An 18,414-nucleotide genomic window follows, 5' to 3' on the forward strand; every position below is an offset into this window, starting at 1 on the left:
TGCCAGACTGGAAGTTTAAATTCAGTGACACATTAATAAATCAACCCCAAATTAATTCATGTCAGTTGAAGCAGGGCAGGTGTGCTTGCTTCCCCCCCCCCATAATCTACAGTGATGAACCAGAGGGTGGCAGTGATGTACCAGAGGGTGGCATGGGTGAACCAGAGGGTGGCATGGGTGAACCAGAGGGTGGCAGTGGTGAAACAGAGGGTGCTGTGAACCTGTGATGATGAACCAGACGTAGAAACAACATAGTTGCGACCGTTGTGAGCTGACAAGTAAGTTCGCAATTGCAAACTGGTACAAACCCTCGCGAACTAGCAAAAACCCTGGTGAACAAAAAAAAAAAATTCGCGAGAGTTCGCGGTTTTTGCGGATTGTGAATTCGCGAACAAGCAAATTCGCGAACGCCAGATTCACAAAATTCGCCCATGCTTAGTAAGCAGTCCCCCACTGCTTTACTCATCAGGACCTCTATTAATCCCTACTATACTCAAGTAGCTAATATTTGTGCAGTATGCCTACTTTCCTAAAATAGAATAGCAAAAATAGGCTAATCTATTTTAAACCAGGGCTTGAGTTGGCCCTTTAAAAGAGAAAATATTGACCCATTCTGGTCTATTCTTCATAAGCTATCGTGCCCAATGAGATCAGCATCAGAGGTATATCCTCACGGTCATTAACCGCTAGCATTAACTCTCCATTACACCTCTGTGCTGCTCCGAAATGGAGAGTTAACGCTAGCGGTTAATGACCGTGAGGATATACCTCTGATGCTGATCTCATGGGGCACGATAGCTTATGAAGAATAGACCAGACTGGGTCAATATTTTCTCTTTTAGAGAGCCAACTCAAGCCCTGGTTTAAAATAGATTAGCCTATTTTTGCTATTCTATTTTAGGAAAGTAGGCATACTGCACAAATATTAGTTACTTGAGTATAGTAGGGATTAATAGAGGTCCTGACAAGTAAAGCAGTAAGGAACTGCTTACGAAACATGTCGACCAAGTAGGGCACAATATTTTGCCCTACCACAACCCCTTTATTAATATTCCCAGCAAGAGAAGCGAATAAATCATTGTTTTCTACTTGCCAGAGAATTTTTTTATTTTTTACTTTGCACCAAAATCCCTACACCCCCTACCACTCACACATTTGTCACACTACACATAGTCTATCTTCACAATAAAAGTGCTCCCACGTAGTCCGATGAGAAGACCCCAATGATGAAGCATGACACTATAGGAATCATAGTGTGTGAGGGGTATTTTAAAAACACATAGTGCTTATCTTTGTCATCCACAGAGACCAGCAACACACACTGGATTTATTTCACATTTTATATTAAAAATAAAAATAAAAATTGAGATACTTGTTTGATAGAATCCTATTGTTTGATTAACTATTACAAGCTTAACATGACCCTATTGAGGCTGGGGTCCTTCCAGACAAAAGATCTTACTCCAAATTAGCAACGGACCTGGTCGTCTATGGGTTGCCACCTTTGTGGCAAAGGAGAAGAGTAACTATTGCACCTACTATATCTATTCGGCTCTACAAAACATGAGGAAGATCCTTTTACGGCCAATTATGAGAGACAAACAAATAAGGACTTGCAGAGCGACAGTCATAAAATGTCTTGGTGGTGCCTCTGTTCAATTGTCTTGTAAGACAATAACATTCCTGAACTTAGAGGCGAAAGAACTTGGAAGGAAGGCCAGATGATCAGCATCCCATCATGCAGACTAGCTGAGCCCCCTCCAGTATTGTGCTTCACATCAGCACAAGCACTTTATCCCACATCGGTGGAGTAGACACGCTTACGAACAATCTCAAAGAATATCGGCTGAAGTGTCTTATCACAAAAATGTTGGTCCTTGGAATCAATGACATCATGTGTTGGTTCACTATTTAGACAAATGTTTTTATTGTAATTTTAACCCAGATTAATTGCATTATATTGTGCATATCGTGGTGGTTTATCCCACCCTTTTAAGATTTAAAGCAAATTAAACACCAGAAAGCGCAACCAGTGCACCCCGCACGCCAACGAGCCGTGAGGGGAACGGCGGCAGCACCAAAACACCGGCGGACGAGCGCTGAGTAAGCACCGAACTACAGCCCCCAGCAGCCTTAGGGGCGGCTCGCCCGTGACGCGCTTGGAGCGCCCGGAGGCGCTAGATACTGCTGACCTCCCAGGAGCAGAGTGGGGGAACACCAGAAAGCGCAACCAGTGCACCCTGCACACCAACGAGCCGTGAGGGGAACGGCGGCAGCACCAAAACACCGGCGGACGAGCGCTGAGTAAGCGCCGAACTACAGCCCCCAGCAGCCTTAGGGGCGGCGCGCCCGTGGCGCGCTTGGAGCGCCGGAGGCTCTAGATAACGCTGACCTCCCAGGAGCACAGTGGGGGAACACCAGAAAGCGCAACCAGTGCACCCTGCACGCCAACGAGCCGTGAGGGGAACGGCGGCAGCACCAAAACACCGGCGGACGAGCGCTGAGTAAGCGCCGAACTACAGCCCCCAGCAGGCTTAGGGGCGGCGCGCCCGTGACGCGCTTGGAGCGCCCGGAGGCGCTAGATAACGCTGACCTCCCAGGAGCACAGTGGGGGAACACCAGAAAGCGCAACCAGTGCACCCTGCACGCCAACGAGCCGTGAGGGGAACGGCGGCAGCACCAAAACACCGGCGGACGAGCGCTGAGTAAGCGCCGAACTACAGCCCCCAGCAGCCTTAGGGGCGGCGCGCCCGTGACGCGCTTGGAGCACCCGGAGGCGCTAGATAACGCTGACCTCCCAGGAGCACAGTGGGGGAACACCAGAAAGCGCAACCAGTGCACCCTGCACGCCAACGAGCCGTGAGGGGAACGGCGGCAGCACCAAAACACCGGCGGACGAGCGCTGAGTAAGCGCCAAACTACAGCCCCCAGCAGCCTTTGGGGCGGCGCGCCCGTGACGCGCTTGGAGCGCCCAGAGGCGCTAGATAACGCTGACCACATTCTCGCCCCGTGAGTCGCGCGTGGGAGCTGCCTGGGAGAAGCCCGGGACAAGGGCGGGACAGTCTTTGGCAGTCGTTGGCAGGAGTAGGCAGGGCAGGGCCAGAGACTCTGTTCCTCGTAATGGGAAAACGCAAGCTAACTACGAATGGCGGAGAAGGTAAGAAGGCTAAAGTCCCTAAGAAATCAGAGACTATTATTTCTTATTTGACATCTGCAGTAGGGGCTTTAAATGATGAAATTGCTAACGCGGAAAAAGAACTGGGTCTTGATCACTCGGACACTGAGGCGAGGAACTTAATAGACATAGCGGTTCCTGAGCACGCATCACACATCCCCTTGGAACTCATTATAGAAGTTACGGCTCCTACTGCCTCCTCTGTCCCCAGGGCCATTACCCCCCCACACGACCTGGATAGCGATATTGTACATTTAGATTCCACTGTAAATATGCGACATAAGGCCAAAAACACACGAGGCAAGAAACCCCGTGAAGTACACGGTGCAAAAGCGGATAAAGAGACACTCCAGGGCCTTCAGGACAATTTGGCTGGGGTGGTGGAGGGCTTAATCGAATCTCGATTGGAACCATTACTGGTGAACCTGGTTCAAGACATTGTGGACACTCTCAAATTATGTGTAGATAACATTTTGAAAAAATGTGAAAGGATTGACAAATATCTCACGGAGCCTAACCCACATTGCCCACATTGTCAGCCCCACACTAGAAGAAAAGTGGCCCCTGAGCAAGAGGGGAGGGTTAAAACACCAACTGACGCACTATCTAGCTCACCAAGGGAAGCGCACAGCACGCAGTATTTACCCGCACCTATTACACTTGATAAGAATACTGATTTAGCACAGGGGCCGCAACTAGCAGGGGTCGAGGAGATAGGGTTGGTTAATATGTTACCTACCCCTAGACCACAGGAGCACCCCTTCAGCGAGCCCAGCAAAAGACTGAGCCACCCAGTGGATCTCCCTCCGGAGGCAGCAAGTCTAGTTGTCATTCTAACTGGGATTCTGCGCCTTAAACCACAGCAGAGGGAATCAGAACTAGACTTGCTAAATAGAACTAGGAGATGGTGTATGCAGTTCAGCAGTGGAAGCCTGGATGTGGGTAAACATATCATAGCTGCACGAAGGGTAGACTGGGTGGGGAGGAGGCCCAAATGCATCACTGGAGATTGTGTGATTGTTAATTTTAACACACCCAACATAGCAGATTCCCTACTTTGGGATGGATCTGACCTAGGGGGCGTAGGCATCAGACCACTCCTACTAGGGTACTTCTATCCTCCCCCCACCTATCCTCAATTCAAAACAAATTACCCTTATGTCCAAGCCTCCTCAGGCAGTGTGGAGGGCTTGAGAGTGAAGCCTCATGTATCCTATCAAACCCAGCAGGCATTATTGCGGGCAAGACCAAATAGCGCAGTAGCAATAGCATCCCAAGCTGAGCATACTCTCAGTCAGGGGCCAGGGATTACACTTAGCAATAGGTTCCATCCTCTCTTAAACACGTCTACGCTAGACACTAATGATTGACAACCACCCACCGTTTCACCATGCCGGGATGTCACCTCAGTAGCTAGCGGTTGCCATGTCACTGCAATGAGTTGGAACATTGCTGGGTTAAAGAAGAAAGTATCTGATGATAGATGGTTAAATCTAGTTACACAATATGATATCCTGGGTTTTCAGGAAACTTGGGATTCCAGTGTGGATTTCTTCTTAGATGGGTACCGCAGCTTCTCGATCAAAGCTACTCCTGGGGAGGGTGGCAGACATAAGGGTGGTCTGTATATACTCTTCTCCATAAAATTGCGGGGTACCACACGGAAAATTGCGCACTCATCTGAAAACATACTAGGCATAGAGTGGGCAAGGCCAAATTCCCCTTTAATTTTGATAATCAACTTCTATAATGCACCCGATAGAGATAGAAGCTGTTCACAATTGAGTTCCCTATCTTCTTTTTTAACAACATACAAGTCACAGCAATCTGCTTTATTCGAAACCCTGTTATTGGGAGATTTTAACGTTCACCCGTGTAATTGGGGATGTCAGAATAAGGAGCAACTGGGTCCTCCAGGAGCTCTCAGCACTCACTTTGAGCACACCCTACAGGGGGCGGATTTGGAGAATCTACTAGCAAACCAAAACTTGTACGAGGCACACGGGTCATGGGGGGATGTGAGAACACCGACCTTTGTTGGCAGGGATGCTAGCACAGTCATTGACTACATTTTTATTTCACCAGGGATAATCGATATAGTGGTATCCTATGAAGTGATTTCCTCCCCATTTAGTGATCATAACCCGGTGGCCTTGCTCCTGAACATGGGCCGCAATAGCGTCACCCAGGTTGAGCGTCTGGGGGACGTGGCGATGCCCTTGTCCCTAAGGATCAGGGCCGCAGACTGAAATGGGCAAAGGTGGTGCCGGATACTTTTATGGAGAATCTTGTATTGAAGTCCAAAGACAATATGACAATATGTATGGATAGTACATCCGAAGGTATTGCCATTATCAGTTCTTTTACTACTATTTGTTCTAACATCAACAGGGACTTAACATGCACTAAGAACCAAGTAGATCCTTCCATCCCAAGATGGTTTGATAAAGAATGTTCAAAGACACACAAAGACTTACTTTAAGCCCTGAAACAACAGCCAAGAAATAGAGACCTGGTGGCAGGGCTTAGGAAAAAATATAGACAGGCCACCGAGAAGCGGAAAAAGTCAATTAAAAGTGAGGCTTGGGATAGTCTAATAACGGCCAATGTCTTGAAGGACAGCTCCAAATTCTGGATGGTTATCAACCATCCTTATTTTTCTACATCAACTAACACTGTTATGGACTGTGTAATTCCTGAAGATCAATGGGTTGATCATTTTAGCAAGATCTATAACAGTGATATGCTTCCAGCACCCAGCAGATCCCACCAGTCCATGACAGAAGCCCCCCCTGTTGTTTTTACCGAATTGGAGGTCAACAAGGCTATAGTTGAGATGACCAAACACAAGGCTCCAGGACCCGACGGTGTCCCGGCAGACTTATATAGCTCAAGTCCACTTTTTTGGGCTAAAATAGTCACTAACGTTTTTAATGCTACGGTTATAGCGGGGTTCCCTAAATCTTGGGCCACCTCAACTATTGTCCCAATATATAAGAAGGGGTCAAGAAACGATCCAGCCTGCTACAGGCCGATATCGCTAATTGACTCCGCTGTCAAGATCCTTGGCAGAGTTATCTTAACTAGATTGAGCAACATCACTAAAGAGAAGGGGGTGCTCTCGGAACTCCAGTACGGCTTCCGTGAGAAACTGGGCACAATTGATCAGTGTCTGAATTTACATATTCTGGTTAGCAAGTATACTATGGCGTAGGAGGGTCACTTATACCTTGCATTTATTGACCTCTCTTCGGCCTTTGACTTGGTCAATAGGACCAAGTTATGGGCCATATTAGCTGGTATAGGGTTTGATCCTCCTCTTATAGATTTCCTGGCCACACTTCATGAAGACTTATCAGCATCCATCAGAATAACCCAGGATGGTAATACCACCAGACCTTTTAAATCCAGAAGAGGTGTGAGGCAAGGCTGTATTTTAGCCCCACTCTAGTTCACTTTATACATTAATTCTCTGGATAAAGCCCTGGAGGGGTCCACACCTGACATCCCGTACGTGGGGGGTTCCGCAGTGCCTGTTCTGCTATACGCAGACGACGCGGTCCTCCTAGCCCGTACGGGAGTGGGGCTACAAAGACTTCTGGACGCGTTTGGTGACTTTATGGCAAAGCTTGACCTCCTGATCGATAATAACAAATCTCATGTCATGGTGGCCGGGAGGTGGCAAAGGCCGAAAAAACTAAAAACTTTTACCTGTTGTGGTGAGGGGGTCTCATGGGTACAGGTCTTCACCTATCTGGGTGTGATCTTTGAGGAGAAGGGCTCATGGAAACCACATGTGTGCGCAAAGTCACTTGCCGTAACCTGTTCAACCTCAGCCTTGCTAAGCTTTGCAAAGCTACTAGGCTCACGACCAATGGAGGCATTACTGAAAGTCTATAAAACGAAATGCCTATCCATAGCCACCTACGGCGCAGCGCTGTGGGGTTACTACTCATCTGGTGACTTGCAGATTGTGGAAAACCAGTTTCTTAGAACCCTATTAAGTGTTCCACAATCCACTCCAGTTTTTTCCTTACACACAGAGTTAGGTTTGGGTTTTATCACTGACCAGCTTCTCTTGGCACCATTGGTGTGTTGGGCCAAAATCTGGCTGAATAACGATATTAGACTTAACCACATCATTCTTAGGGACTGCATGGCGTTGGACAATGTCTCAAAGATCCCGTGGATGGCTTACGTAAAGGGCGCCCTGGAAAGTCTTGGCAGGCCCAATCTTTTTAGCCACCCAAATACAATTTGCAAGGGGGACGTGAAATGGATCAAGGATAATTTCCTGAGGAGGGCATCGCTAAAGCGGGAGAGCGAAAGTTGACCAAACCTAGAGCTAGAGCCAATTTCCTCCTCCTGACTACGCCCTCGATTGAACCTTATCTAGCAATTGTAAGCCGCCCATACCATAGACATCTTCTTATTAGATTTAGGTTCAACATCATCCAGTACTCTTTAGGAGTCTTCCCTGTATGGGGGGTCTCAGATGAGTCAATTCAATGCAGCTGCATTTTGTAATGTTTTGTGAACACTTTAAGAAGAGCAGAAAACTGTACTTGGTCCCTATCCTAAGGGAAGCAGGTTTTATGCAAGTACGCCCAGCACTACTTTATTTACAGTTACTAGGTAGCACCAAGATAATCTTCGGGGTTGCAAGCTTTCTGGTTGCAGCTATGCGCACGAAAACCAGGAAGCTATCCCCGAAGGACTTGGAAGGGCGACCTTACCATAGTGCAGATTCTGTTAACACTTCTTAATCAACTATTCTTCTTATGATTACATTGCGAATGTATTGTTTTTGTACCAACTTCTAAATTATTGATTGGATCTATATATCATTGGGACTGATTTTTTAATAGTTTTAACTATATGAATTACACGATATGTAAAATAATCTTTTTAAAATTTTTATAAATTGTATTGTCTTGTTGCTTTTATGATTTTAAGTAATCGAATAAAGCTGGCTTTTGACTTTGACTTTGAAATAAATTATTTTTTACCAGTGGACAGATGTGGCTTTCAATCTTCTTGTAGGTGGTGGCAGTTCCAGAATTGATTTCTTTTCTTTTTGCAGCTTTCCACATCAAAGTCAACTGAGATTCAAAATGCTGCTTTTTTCCTTTACGATGGTAAATTCAAAACACATTAACAAACTTGCATCCCCGTTGAAAAGTCACTATATGCCAATAGTTCACACTAGACCGCCCTTTGAATCATGTGGGCATCCCAACATAGGGCCCGAATACGAGTTTCGGTGGTGTGGGGGCCGCCGGTACTCCACCACTGCTTCCCTGCACTGCCGAACCTTGCCGCCGCGCGCCAGCCTCATTACACGTTATTTGTAGTCGGGGGGGGCGGCGTAGTGTTCCCAGGATGGTGCCTCTTTCAGAGGACAAGGTGCCTGCAATGGGAACGCCTCACAAGGTTCCTACATGGCATGGAGTGAAAAGTCCATGCCGTGCAGGAACTGTTACCCGTGAACACAGGGGACACATTTTAAGCCCCATGTGTGAATGCACAGGCAAAGGAGGCACAGGGGGCCTCTCAGCCACTTAACTGTGAGTCAGGGATGGTGAAACATGAATTGGACAGTTAGAGAAAGGTTAGCATTTCAAATCGCCAGCTGTCAAATTTGCTATCTAAAGTAATCAAGTATGCCTTCCATAAAATGAGGTAGTCCTTTCCATTCCTGACCTGCCCTTTCCAACTTGTTTTAAGCCTTAAAAAAACATGGCTCTTAGTCAGCCGATTCATAATTTTGCAAGCTGTGGAAATTAACACAACCAGACGTTCCTTTACCCTGCTTCTCTTAAATGTAGAGGGCCTCCTCTCAAAGACCTCGAAGGCTGCACTCATTTCTGATTTTTTCCTCTGCCATGTCTCTTGGAGACTGCAAATGCCTGATTCTAGAACTATAATCGGGCCTCTTTATTCTGGAAAATATTGGCAAAACCAGCCATGTTCCAATAAATAAGTGTGCATGTCCCATCCCTTACACAGAATATGCTCAGAGGATAGGGATCTCCTGTTTGCTCTTTCTGCCTGGCTGGCTTTTGCACCAGAAACATGAGAGGCTATCTACTCAAGTAAACTAACCTGGATGTCCATTTTATCAAAATGCCAGCCAAGTACTTTCATCATTGTGTTAGTGAATTAAGGATGCCTAATAAAGGCCCTGCATCCTCCTACGTCCGTAAAATAGGATCATTAGTCTTATTTACGTAATTTATCCCTTTGGAAATAAAATCAGAAGACGACTGGTTTCAAATAACAGTAGATCATCATCAGTTGTGGTCTTATCTGCGTTGAGGTGATTAGTTCCAAACTGTTCACAGGTTTGAGGGATTATTTCAAAACATTTTTTAAAATAAACTGCCAATATATTTGAGGTGCCCAAAGTAAAATGTATTAATACAACTTGATCAATATCAGTGGAATCCAAGATCACATTAGTTGTTGTGTCCATGCTGATCTCATTGACAGATAGTTACACTATAGTTCAATGCAAGATCTTTCTCAAAGCTTCTGTTGAAGAGGGCCATGACTTTTATTTACATTGGTACAGTACTGAAACAGAGTAGCACACCCAGAGAAACTGGTTGCGCAAACATTTGCATTATCTGACTTCCTGTTTTTGGCATTTCATATGGACCCCTTCGATTTCCTGTTGTAGAGCGGCATTCTAAAATGGCATACAACCATTTTCCCACAAAAGACTCACAATAAGCAAGCATTTAGTGAACACCAGCTTCTGACCAACACTTATACACCCACTCACTCACCCGTATAGGAACTCCCACAGCCACTTACCTTTGTATGTTTAACACTCAGTAACTTTTAGAAAACACTCACAATCACTGGCTGATGTCATCAGTGATCAGTGGTCATTTAAGATGTCATCAGTGATGTAATTTGAGATGTCATCAGTGATGTCATGATTAATGTCATTGACCATGTCGGGAGTGATGTAATATGTGAGGTCATAGGCAGTGCATTGCGGCGGCATAAGTTATAGTTAGCTCAGCTAACTATAACAGCTGACTTTCTCTGGTTTTGTACAAGACAAATCTCAGCCTAACTATACCATCCCTGTAAACTTTGTTTTTTTCAGTGAATTTGCAAGCTTTTTTAAATTCTATTTCATAATTATAATGTCCCTTTAACCTTTGCTTTTTTTCAGTGAATTTCTAAGATTTTTAAAATTTTGTTTCCTAACTTTAACGTCCCGGTAACCTTTGTTTTTAATTTGAATTCCTATGTTTTTTATGTAGTAGTCGCATTTGCATAGTAGTGGAGAAAGGGCCGGGGCCTCCGAGCAGATCACAGGAATCCCCCTGGAGGTAACAGGAGGGCTTCTTAGCACCCAAGGTCCCTCAGCATCAATGAGGACTTATCCCCCTAACACAAGTGTGCAAGAAGACGCTTTTGTAGAGTGTTGGAGAAAGGGGGCATGGCTTCCGAATCCATCACAGCAATCATGCTCTGTGGGACTTAGTGGAGGCAACAGGCGGGGTAGTTGGCCCCCAAGGACAATCTGGAGCCAAGAAGAGTTCACCCCCCAACCAGCAGTGCGCCAGGAGGCATTTGCAGAGTGGTGGAGAAAGGGGGCGTGGCCTCAGAAGTCCTCTCAGCTATCCCATGTTTGGGACTTATTAGAGGTAACAGGAGGGCTTGTTGGGCCCCTAGGATCCTCAGTATCCAAGTGGACTTAAACACCCAACCAGCAGTGTCATCATGGTTCAGTGGTGAGAGGTTTTCCAATGGTCCATCGTCTTTGCCCTCAATTCCCTCGGTAAACGTTCACTCCAACATAAAGTCAGTTAAGAATGGCCAAAATGTGTTACAAAAAGTTACATATACGAAGGTTCTCACGAGAACCTTTTGGAAACCTACTCTTTTAGTTGTCTAATTGCACACTGTATAACAAGGAGCTGTTCTATGAAATGAAACATTCAAATTCTGGTATGTCCTGGTTAGATCACAAAATGTAAGCTACAGCAAGCATTTTGTTTTCCTTCATACACGTGTTCATTATGCATAGGGGCAAAGAAAACTAAGTACAGTGAAGTCCTATGGTGTGAGGAAAAATGAAGAATACATCTTCTCAGGATACAGCAAATTTCACAAAAATTCAAGCCCTACAGTTCAATTATAACGTTAAGTCACTATTCTATAGAAAGCATTTATTTTCTTAAAAGGACAGTGTTGAATAAATGGGCAATGCTGGCTAGCAAGTGGAGAACAACAGTAATGAAAGATATCCACCAAAAAGAAACAAAATATTTCATGTGTGCATATTAAAGTAAAGGCACATTTTCTAACATTTAACACATTTTGCATTTCCATATTAATATTTAGCGTGCTTCTATATTATTATTATTATTATTATTATGTGGTGAAATTTGCATAAAAATCTTCAGCTTTATCACAACTGAACTCTTGATACTTGTGATTTTATTTTAAATATTGAATCTTTCTCTTGGTTTTCAATTGCAACACCATCCATTGTGCAATAATTCACATGATTCATCTTGCAAAGCAAGTCTCTGGTAAACAAATTAATAGAACTTGAATCACACAATTTGAATTGGTGACTGTTCTCCATTGACTCTAATTCAACTAGGATGTCTGCTATAACCTGATTAGTAATCTGTTTCTTGCTGATTCCTACAACTTAGATGTCTTTTGCAGAGAGGGTGGGCTTGGAACCACCATGAAACGAATAGTAGAGTGGGTAGCACCACTATCGACTTGAAATTACATGGCGTGGCCTTTCACATCTATATCCATGTATGGGCCACTCTGGTCTACCTGTAAGATGGGACCCATCATGCAATCTTCCTCCCCCATTCAGGCACTGTCATTGTGAATTTGTTGCATCTGGTGAAAACTGGGTAAAATGATTGATCATAATTAAGTGGATTCTGCTGGTACCCTGGGTTATATGGCATCTTGTTTCGCATGTTTTGCTGCAACACTGGAGCTTTAGGCGTGATCATATTGAACTGCCCCTGATTTTGCACATTCTGCATAGTGGTTTGCATTTGATTTGGATTATTCTGCATCTGGGGAATAAAATTAATTTATATTCGATCTGGATTTTACCTAAATGTGCACTTCCTGAGCTTAATCTTCTCATAGATGTTACAAGCAATGCTCTTCTTCAGCAAATTAGCAATCACATTCATTCGTCAACAGTTCACTAATCCTCTACCTCGACCCTTAGCCTGCTTTTCCACCACCTCATTCCTTCACTTCTTGCATTCCTTGTGCTCCATTCATTCTAGAAGCTGCAGGCTGCACAAAAATCTGGATCAGAATTCATTATTTGCTTTCTGAATCTGCTTTGTTGTCATGTTCACTCAGCAGGGGTCGGTGGCCTCTATGCATAGGGTTTCCCTCTACTGTGTCCATGTGGCTGTGGCTGTGTCTGATGGGAAACTGGTGCCGCCAGCAGGTAGTTGGCGCCCGAGAAACTCCGAGTCCCAGAATCCCTTCAGTTGCATGGGCGGTATAAGGATCAGGAGTCACCTGGAATCACCTGGAATTCCAGAGCTATAAAGCCCCTCCCTTTCCAGGGGTCGGGCTTGCCAATCTTGCCAACCAGGGCTCAAGTCGGGGTACTACTCGGGTGGACGGCGTCCCCCCACTTATTTTACCTCATCCCCCCTACCAAACAGCTGAACTTAACTATTTGGCCTCTCTGGGACGAGGAGCTTGGCACCTTTCGGGACGTCCCTTCCTGTTGTGACGTCACTTCCGGTGACAGCGTCCCCCACTACTTTTTTCAGAACTTGTGCCCTGTTGCCAACCATCCCTGGCCATTCTCCATGCCGGGGTGCTTGTTTGTGAAACGTTTGGTCTCCCGCAGCTTCCAGAGTTCCTGAATGCGGAAGTGTGTTCCCCGCTGGATCATGTACAATGCAGACAGAGTTTATTCCCGCTGCATTTCCCAAGAGAGTGTTCCACTGGAAGTAGAGACCTCGAGGCTTCCTTTGGTCACCCCTTCTCCCGACAGTGATTCCTAGCCACCCGGATTTCATTGTTCATCGCCGCTCTGTCTATGGCCATCACCAAGTATTGTTAAAATAAAGCCGGGAGGGAAACGCAGGAGCGCTCCTCCCGCATTCCCACACTGTGACATTTACTTGTTTTCTTTCAGCTGCCATTCCGTAACCAGTGGGATGTGAGGGCAGTGAAAAGGCACTATCAACGCTGTGTTTTCAACAGCGGATTAGTGCAATTCACTGCTGTTTTAGTAGCGGACTGTGCATAGGTTTATACTGTTCTTGACCTAGATGAGCATTGGAGCATTGCCTTGGCTCATGTTTCTAGCTGCTAAAACATCACCTTTATTGTACTGGACATTTTGCTTTGGTATTCACAGTGTCTTTTGAGTACTATCTTCTACCTGATGTTGATGGTCTCCAAAAACAGGGTTATTGTTTCATGTTCCATTATCAGATTGATGCTGCATACGTGTTTGTGAGTATAACGAAGCTTTGAGTGTTCTGTTATTTATGTATGTGTGCAACTCCCTGTTCTACCTCTCACACCTCTCTCTTTTCTCTTGTATCCAGCACTCACCTTTGGGGTGACTTCTGACAACGTACCAAACTCTTAGACCAAACTTGAGTACAAAGAAGACACTATCCTAGCAGCTGTGTTTTTTGTTCTATCCACTTCCTTTTCCCCGGGGTTGTCCCCTGCATAGTGTGTCATTACTCTGTGTGGGATTACACTCAGGGGAGTAGGGGGGCTTTTCTATGCTCCTTCGTTCCTGCTGGTGGTTTCAAAGGTTTGTGTCATTACTGGTTTTGCGCTGTTGACAGATCGCGACAGATTGTCAAGCCCAAGACTATTGCCCAGCCTGAACGATGGACACCAATGCGGTTTTGACCTCCCTCTTGGAGAGCATTATGTCTCTGCAACAACAGGTACACACCTCCCGATTAGAAAATCAGGAGTTGAGAAAGGAGATGGGCACGTTACGCAGGGAAGTAGCAGGCCTGTCCAGAAAAGGTAGACCCGATAGTTCAGGGTAGGGAGCCTACATTAAGGAATGGACCCTACCTCCTCCAATACATACCACACACACACCCTCACAGGATAAGGTGCAGGGAACAGGGTTCTTTACAGCTGCACAAGCATCCTACCCCTTTCCCTGACTCTACTCCTAGTGTCCATGTGATGCAGAATACAGGGATCCCATTGGCCCCTCCAGAATGCTTTTTTGGGGACCTAAAGAAATTCGAAATATTCTTGAATCAATGCAGGTTGCACTTCCTATGTAAGCCTGCGGTTTTCCAGGAGGAACTGGCTAAAACTTTGCACTTTACCTCCAAAACTGGAAAACGGTAAATATGATGTCGGGCATGTTATATTTTAACTGGAAATTATAAGCTGCTATCACATGTATTTATGCACTTTACCTCCAAAACTGGAAAACGGTTAATCCAATGTCGGGCATGTTATATTTTGGCATTGTATTCATATTTGTTCAATCAGACTTTGTGCTTGTTATGTATTTTTGTTTTTGTAATGATTTTAATTAATCAACAAATAAAGCATTTATATATATTAAAAAAAGAACTGGCTAAAACAGCTTTCATGATGCCTTACATGGGGTGGTAACGCTGCAAGCTGGATCATCCCTCTAATTGAGCGAGACGACCCCATCCAGCTCAACTTCTCGAACTTTTGTCTCGAAATGAGAAAGCTGTTTGACCGAAAATCACATGTAATGACATTGGACTAGGAATTGATAACTCTCAGACAAGGTTCCCAGGATTTTCTGACCTACATAACTACGTTCAACCGTCTGGTAGTGGAAACCGATTGGCCCCAAGAGAAATGTACTACTCTGTTCTACCAGGGATTGTGCGTGGAATTATAAGACGTCTTGTCTTAAGTAGTTCAACTACCCCAATCTTGCAAAGAGTTGATTGATCTCAGCGGCACTACCGATTACAAGAGCGAAAAGGGGACAGATCAAGGGGAGAGAACAGTTTCTTTTTCGCAAGGCACCGACCCATAACCGAAGAACGAACCAAGGCAACAGACAGCACCGAACCCATCCGGATCGGAGGTCTCCAATCGCTTTTTTTCACTCTAGGTCCTGAAGAAAGCCACCTCACCCGCATGGGCAAATACTGGGGCTGAAACATGTCGTTCTTTTTATGGACATACTAACGTGAGTGAGATACCTAAAAAATCTCCCAATACACAGAACTACTTTTTAGATAAATCTCAAACCCAGACCTATTAAAATTCTGAATCTGGCTATATGAGTTTTTTACCACAATTTTCTTTTTGAAATTCACTACACAATAACCCCTTTATCACTGATCACTACTGCACTAACCAGGGGTAGACCTCCGGGTGGAGGAAGCATGAGAACTAACCCTATGATGATGCTGTCACGTTTTTAAGAGGAAGGCGGAGAACCAAGATATACTGCCACCACCAACCTCTGTACGTGAATGAGGGTTTTTTATCGGTATGCTATACAATTAAAAAAAAAACTAGTTATGCAGTACAAGTGATCCATTCCCCACTTGATTTTTTCACTATCATGTCTTATACATACTGGATACCGCTTTACAACAAAAAGTACTGGCCTGGGCTCAAGATTAAATATTAGGAGGGCATCTGGGAGAATATAAAACAATTTCCTGCATGGAGCGCTCATTCCAATGGCCCACGTTGCCGAAGGATGCCAAGGTTTATCGGAAGAACTGCGCGGTATGTGCGCAAGGGAAGTCTAGTCATACAAAACCCACAGGGCTGTTGCGTCCATTACCCATTCCTCCTTGCCCTTGGCACACCGTGTCTATGGATTTTATTGTGAAAATGGCCCCCAGCGAAGGCTACAACACCATCATGGTTGTTAAAGACTGTCTGACGAAGCTGGGGCACTTCATTCCGCTGAAACACCTGCCCTCCTCTTCGGAGTTAGCAGTCATCTTACTCCAGCACATAGTGCGGGCCCATGGGATACCCTGTGTTCTCATCACCGACGGGGAACTCAGTTCACTTCCCACTTCTGGAAGGCTCTTTGCGAGACCATGAGGGTCGAAGCCAGACTGTCCACCAGTTATCACCCTCAGATGGACGGATAGACTGAACTCCTCAATCAGAAGTTAGAACAGTACCTATGCTGTTTTACCCTTCAGAATGCCACGGAGTGGTACACATTGATCTGGATGGCAAAATTTGCATACAACAACGCAGACCATTCTACGTTGACTGCTTTCCTTTCTTCTGTCTGTATGGGCACCATTCCTTTCGAATGGCCTATAGTATCCAATCACCCTACCGTACACAAACACCATGCCAATCTCAGAGCAGGGTTAATAGATGCCAGGCGTCATTTGACTGTGCCACAGAAAGCACAGAAACATTTCACTGATAGGAAGAGGGCTCCTGAACCCGTTTACCATGTGGGGGAGAAGGTGTGGTTGACCACCAGGAATCTACATCTTAAGGTGGTGGATAAACTGAAACCCAAGTATGTAGGCCCCTATAGCATTGAGAAGGTGATCAATCATGTTGCCATGAAGCTGTCCTTGCCTTGGTCCTGGCATATCCGTCCTGTCTTTCCTGTGTCGCTGCTCTGTTCCTGTCCAGTCGACACAAGCTTACAGGCGAAACCACTGCCCCTAGAGGTGGAAGGCCAGGAAGAGTATGAGGTACGGGAAGTTTTGGACTCTCACCTAGTGAGAGGCCGGTTGCAGTATCTAGTGGATTGTAAAAGGTTTGGGGTAGAGGACAGAACCTGGGAACCAGTGCAAAACCTACACTGCCACCTTCTGTTGGAAAGCTTTCACACCCTGCATCCTGGTAGACCTGGGCGACCACCGCGACGTCGGTCCTTGAGAGGGGGTTCTGTCATGTTCACTCAGCAGGGGTCGGTGGCCTCTATGCATAGGGTTTTCCTCCCCTGTGTGCATGTGGCTTTGTCTGAGGGGAAACTGGCGCCGCCAGCAGGCAGTTGGCACCAGAGAAACTCCGAATCCCAGAATCCCTTGGGATGCATGGCCGGTATGAGGATCAGGAATCACCTGGAAGTCTGGCCCTATAAAGCCCCTCTTCTTCCGGGGTGTAGGGTCTTACTAACAAGGATGATGCTACACAGGATGCCTTATTCACAAGCTCTTTATTACTCTTGTTCACTGTTCCTTGTCCCTACTCTAACTGACCCCTACCTGTTGCTGCTCCTCCTCTTCCTGTGTCCCCCTAACTCCACCCCACCAACAACTAGACTGCACACATTCTTACATGTCCCCCTTTGTTAACAAATGTAAAGAAAACAAAAGTCTGACTTGGTTATAGTTTTTCGATCAGCCGTACAGGTCGTCGAATATCTCGTCTGGGGCGTAGGGTCACACCTCCCTCCCCCGATTCAGCGTCTGCCTGAGTCTCAGGTCTCTGCACTTCAGCTGCACCGCCAGATCTCTCTGTGCCCAGTCATTCAGTCAGTCTGTTGAGGGCATCTTTGACAGCAGGGATGCACCTTTGAAAATGCGACACGTTCCTTGTAATTCTCCTGTTCTCCGACTCCGCTGTTATCATTGTACCCTTCTGCTGAGTGATCACTAGAGGTTCAGCTCTGAATTTGCAGTCTGTCTTTTTCTGCTGTTCCTGCTTGACCAGTACGCAGTCTCCTTCATGCAGAGATGGAGATCTGGCTCTCCTCCGAGCGCCAGCATGGGACTTCATTTTGTTCTTGCGCTCGCGGTCAGCCACCACTAGCTCCGTATGTGCTCTTGCAGGTGACACTGGTCGCAGTGCCCCTTCCCACATAGGTAACCGTGTTCTGATCGGTTATCCTAATATGAGAGTGGCAGGACATTTCCCTGTGGTGGCATGGGGTGTCGTTCGATATGCTCTCAGAACTTCATTGAGGGCCACTTGTAAGTCCTTTTTGCCAATGGTGGCCTGCTGGAATGTCTTTTTTAAAGTTGCCATAAAACGCTCCATCATTCCATTGGCCTGATACCATAGGGGAGTGATCTTACGATGCCTGAAATTTAGGTGCTTCGCAAAATTTCCAAATTTGTGCCCATTAAAGGGGGACCATTATCTGTCTTGAGTTCTTTTGGAACACCCCAGGCAGAAAACACTTCATCTAACACAGCAATGGTACCGGTAGCACTGGTAGATGATACAAACTGTGCTACTGGAAATCTGGAGTACTCGTCCATTATCACTAAAACGTATTTGCCCGG

This window comes from Lissotriton vulgaris, chromosome 7 (assembly GCF_964263255.1).
Source record: "Lissotriton vulgaris chromosome 7, aLisVul1.2, whole genome shotgun sequence".
NCBI lineage: Eukaryota > Metazoa > Chordata > Amphibia > Caudata > Salamandridae > Lissotriton > Lissotriton vulgaris.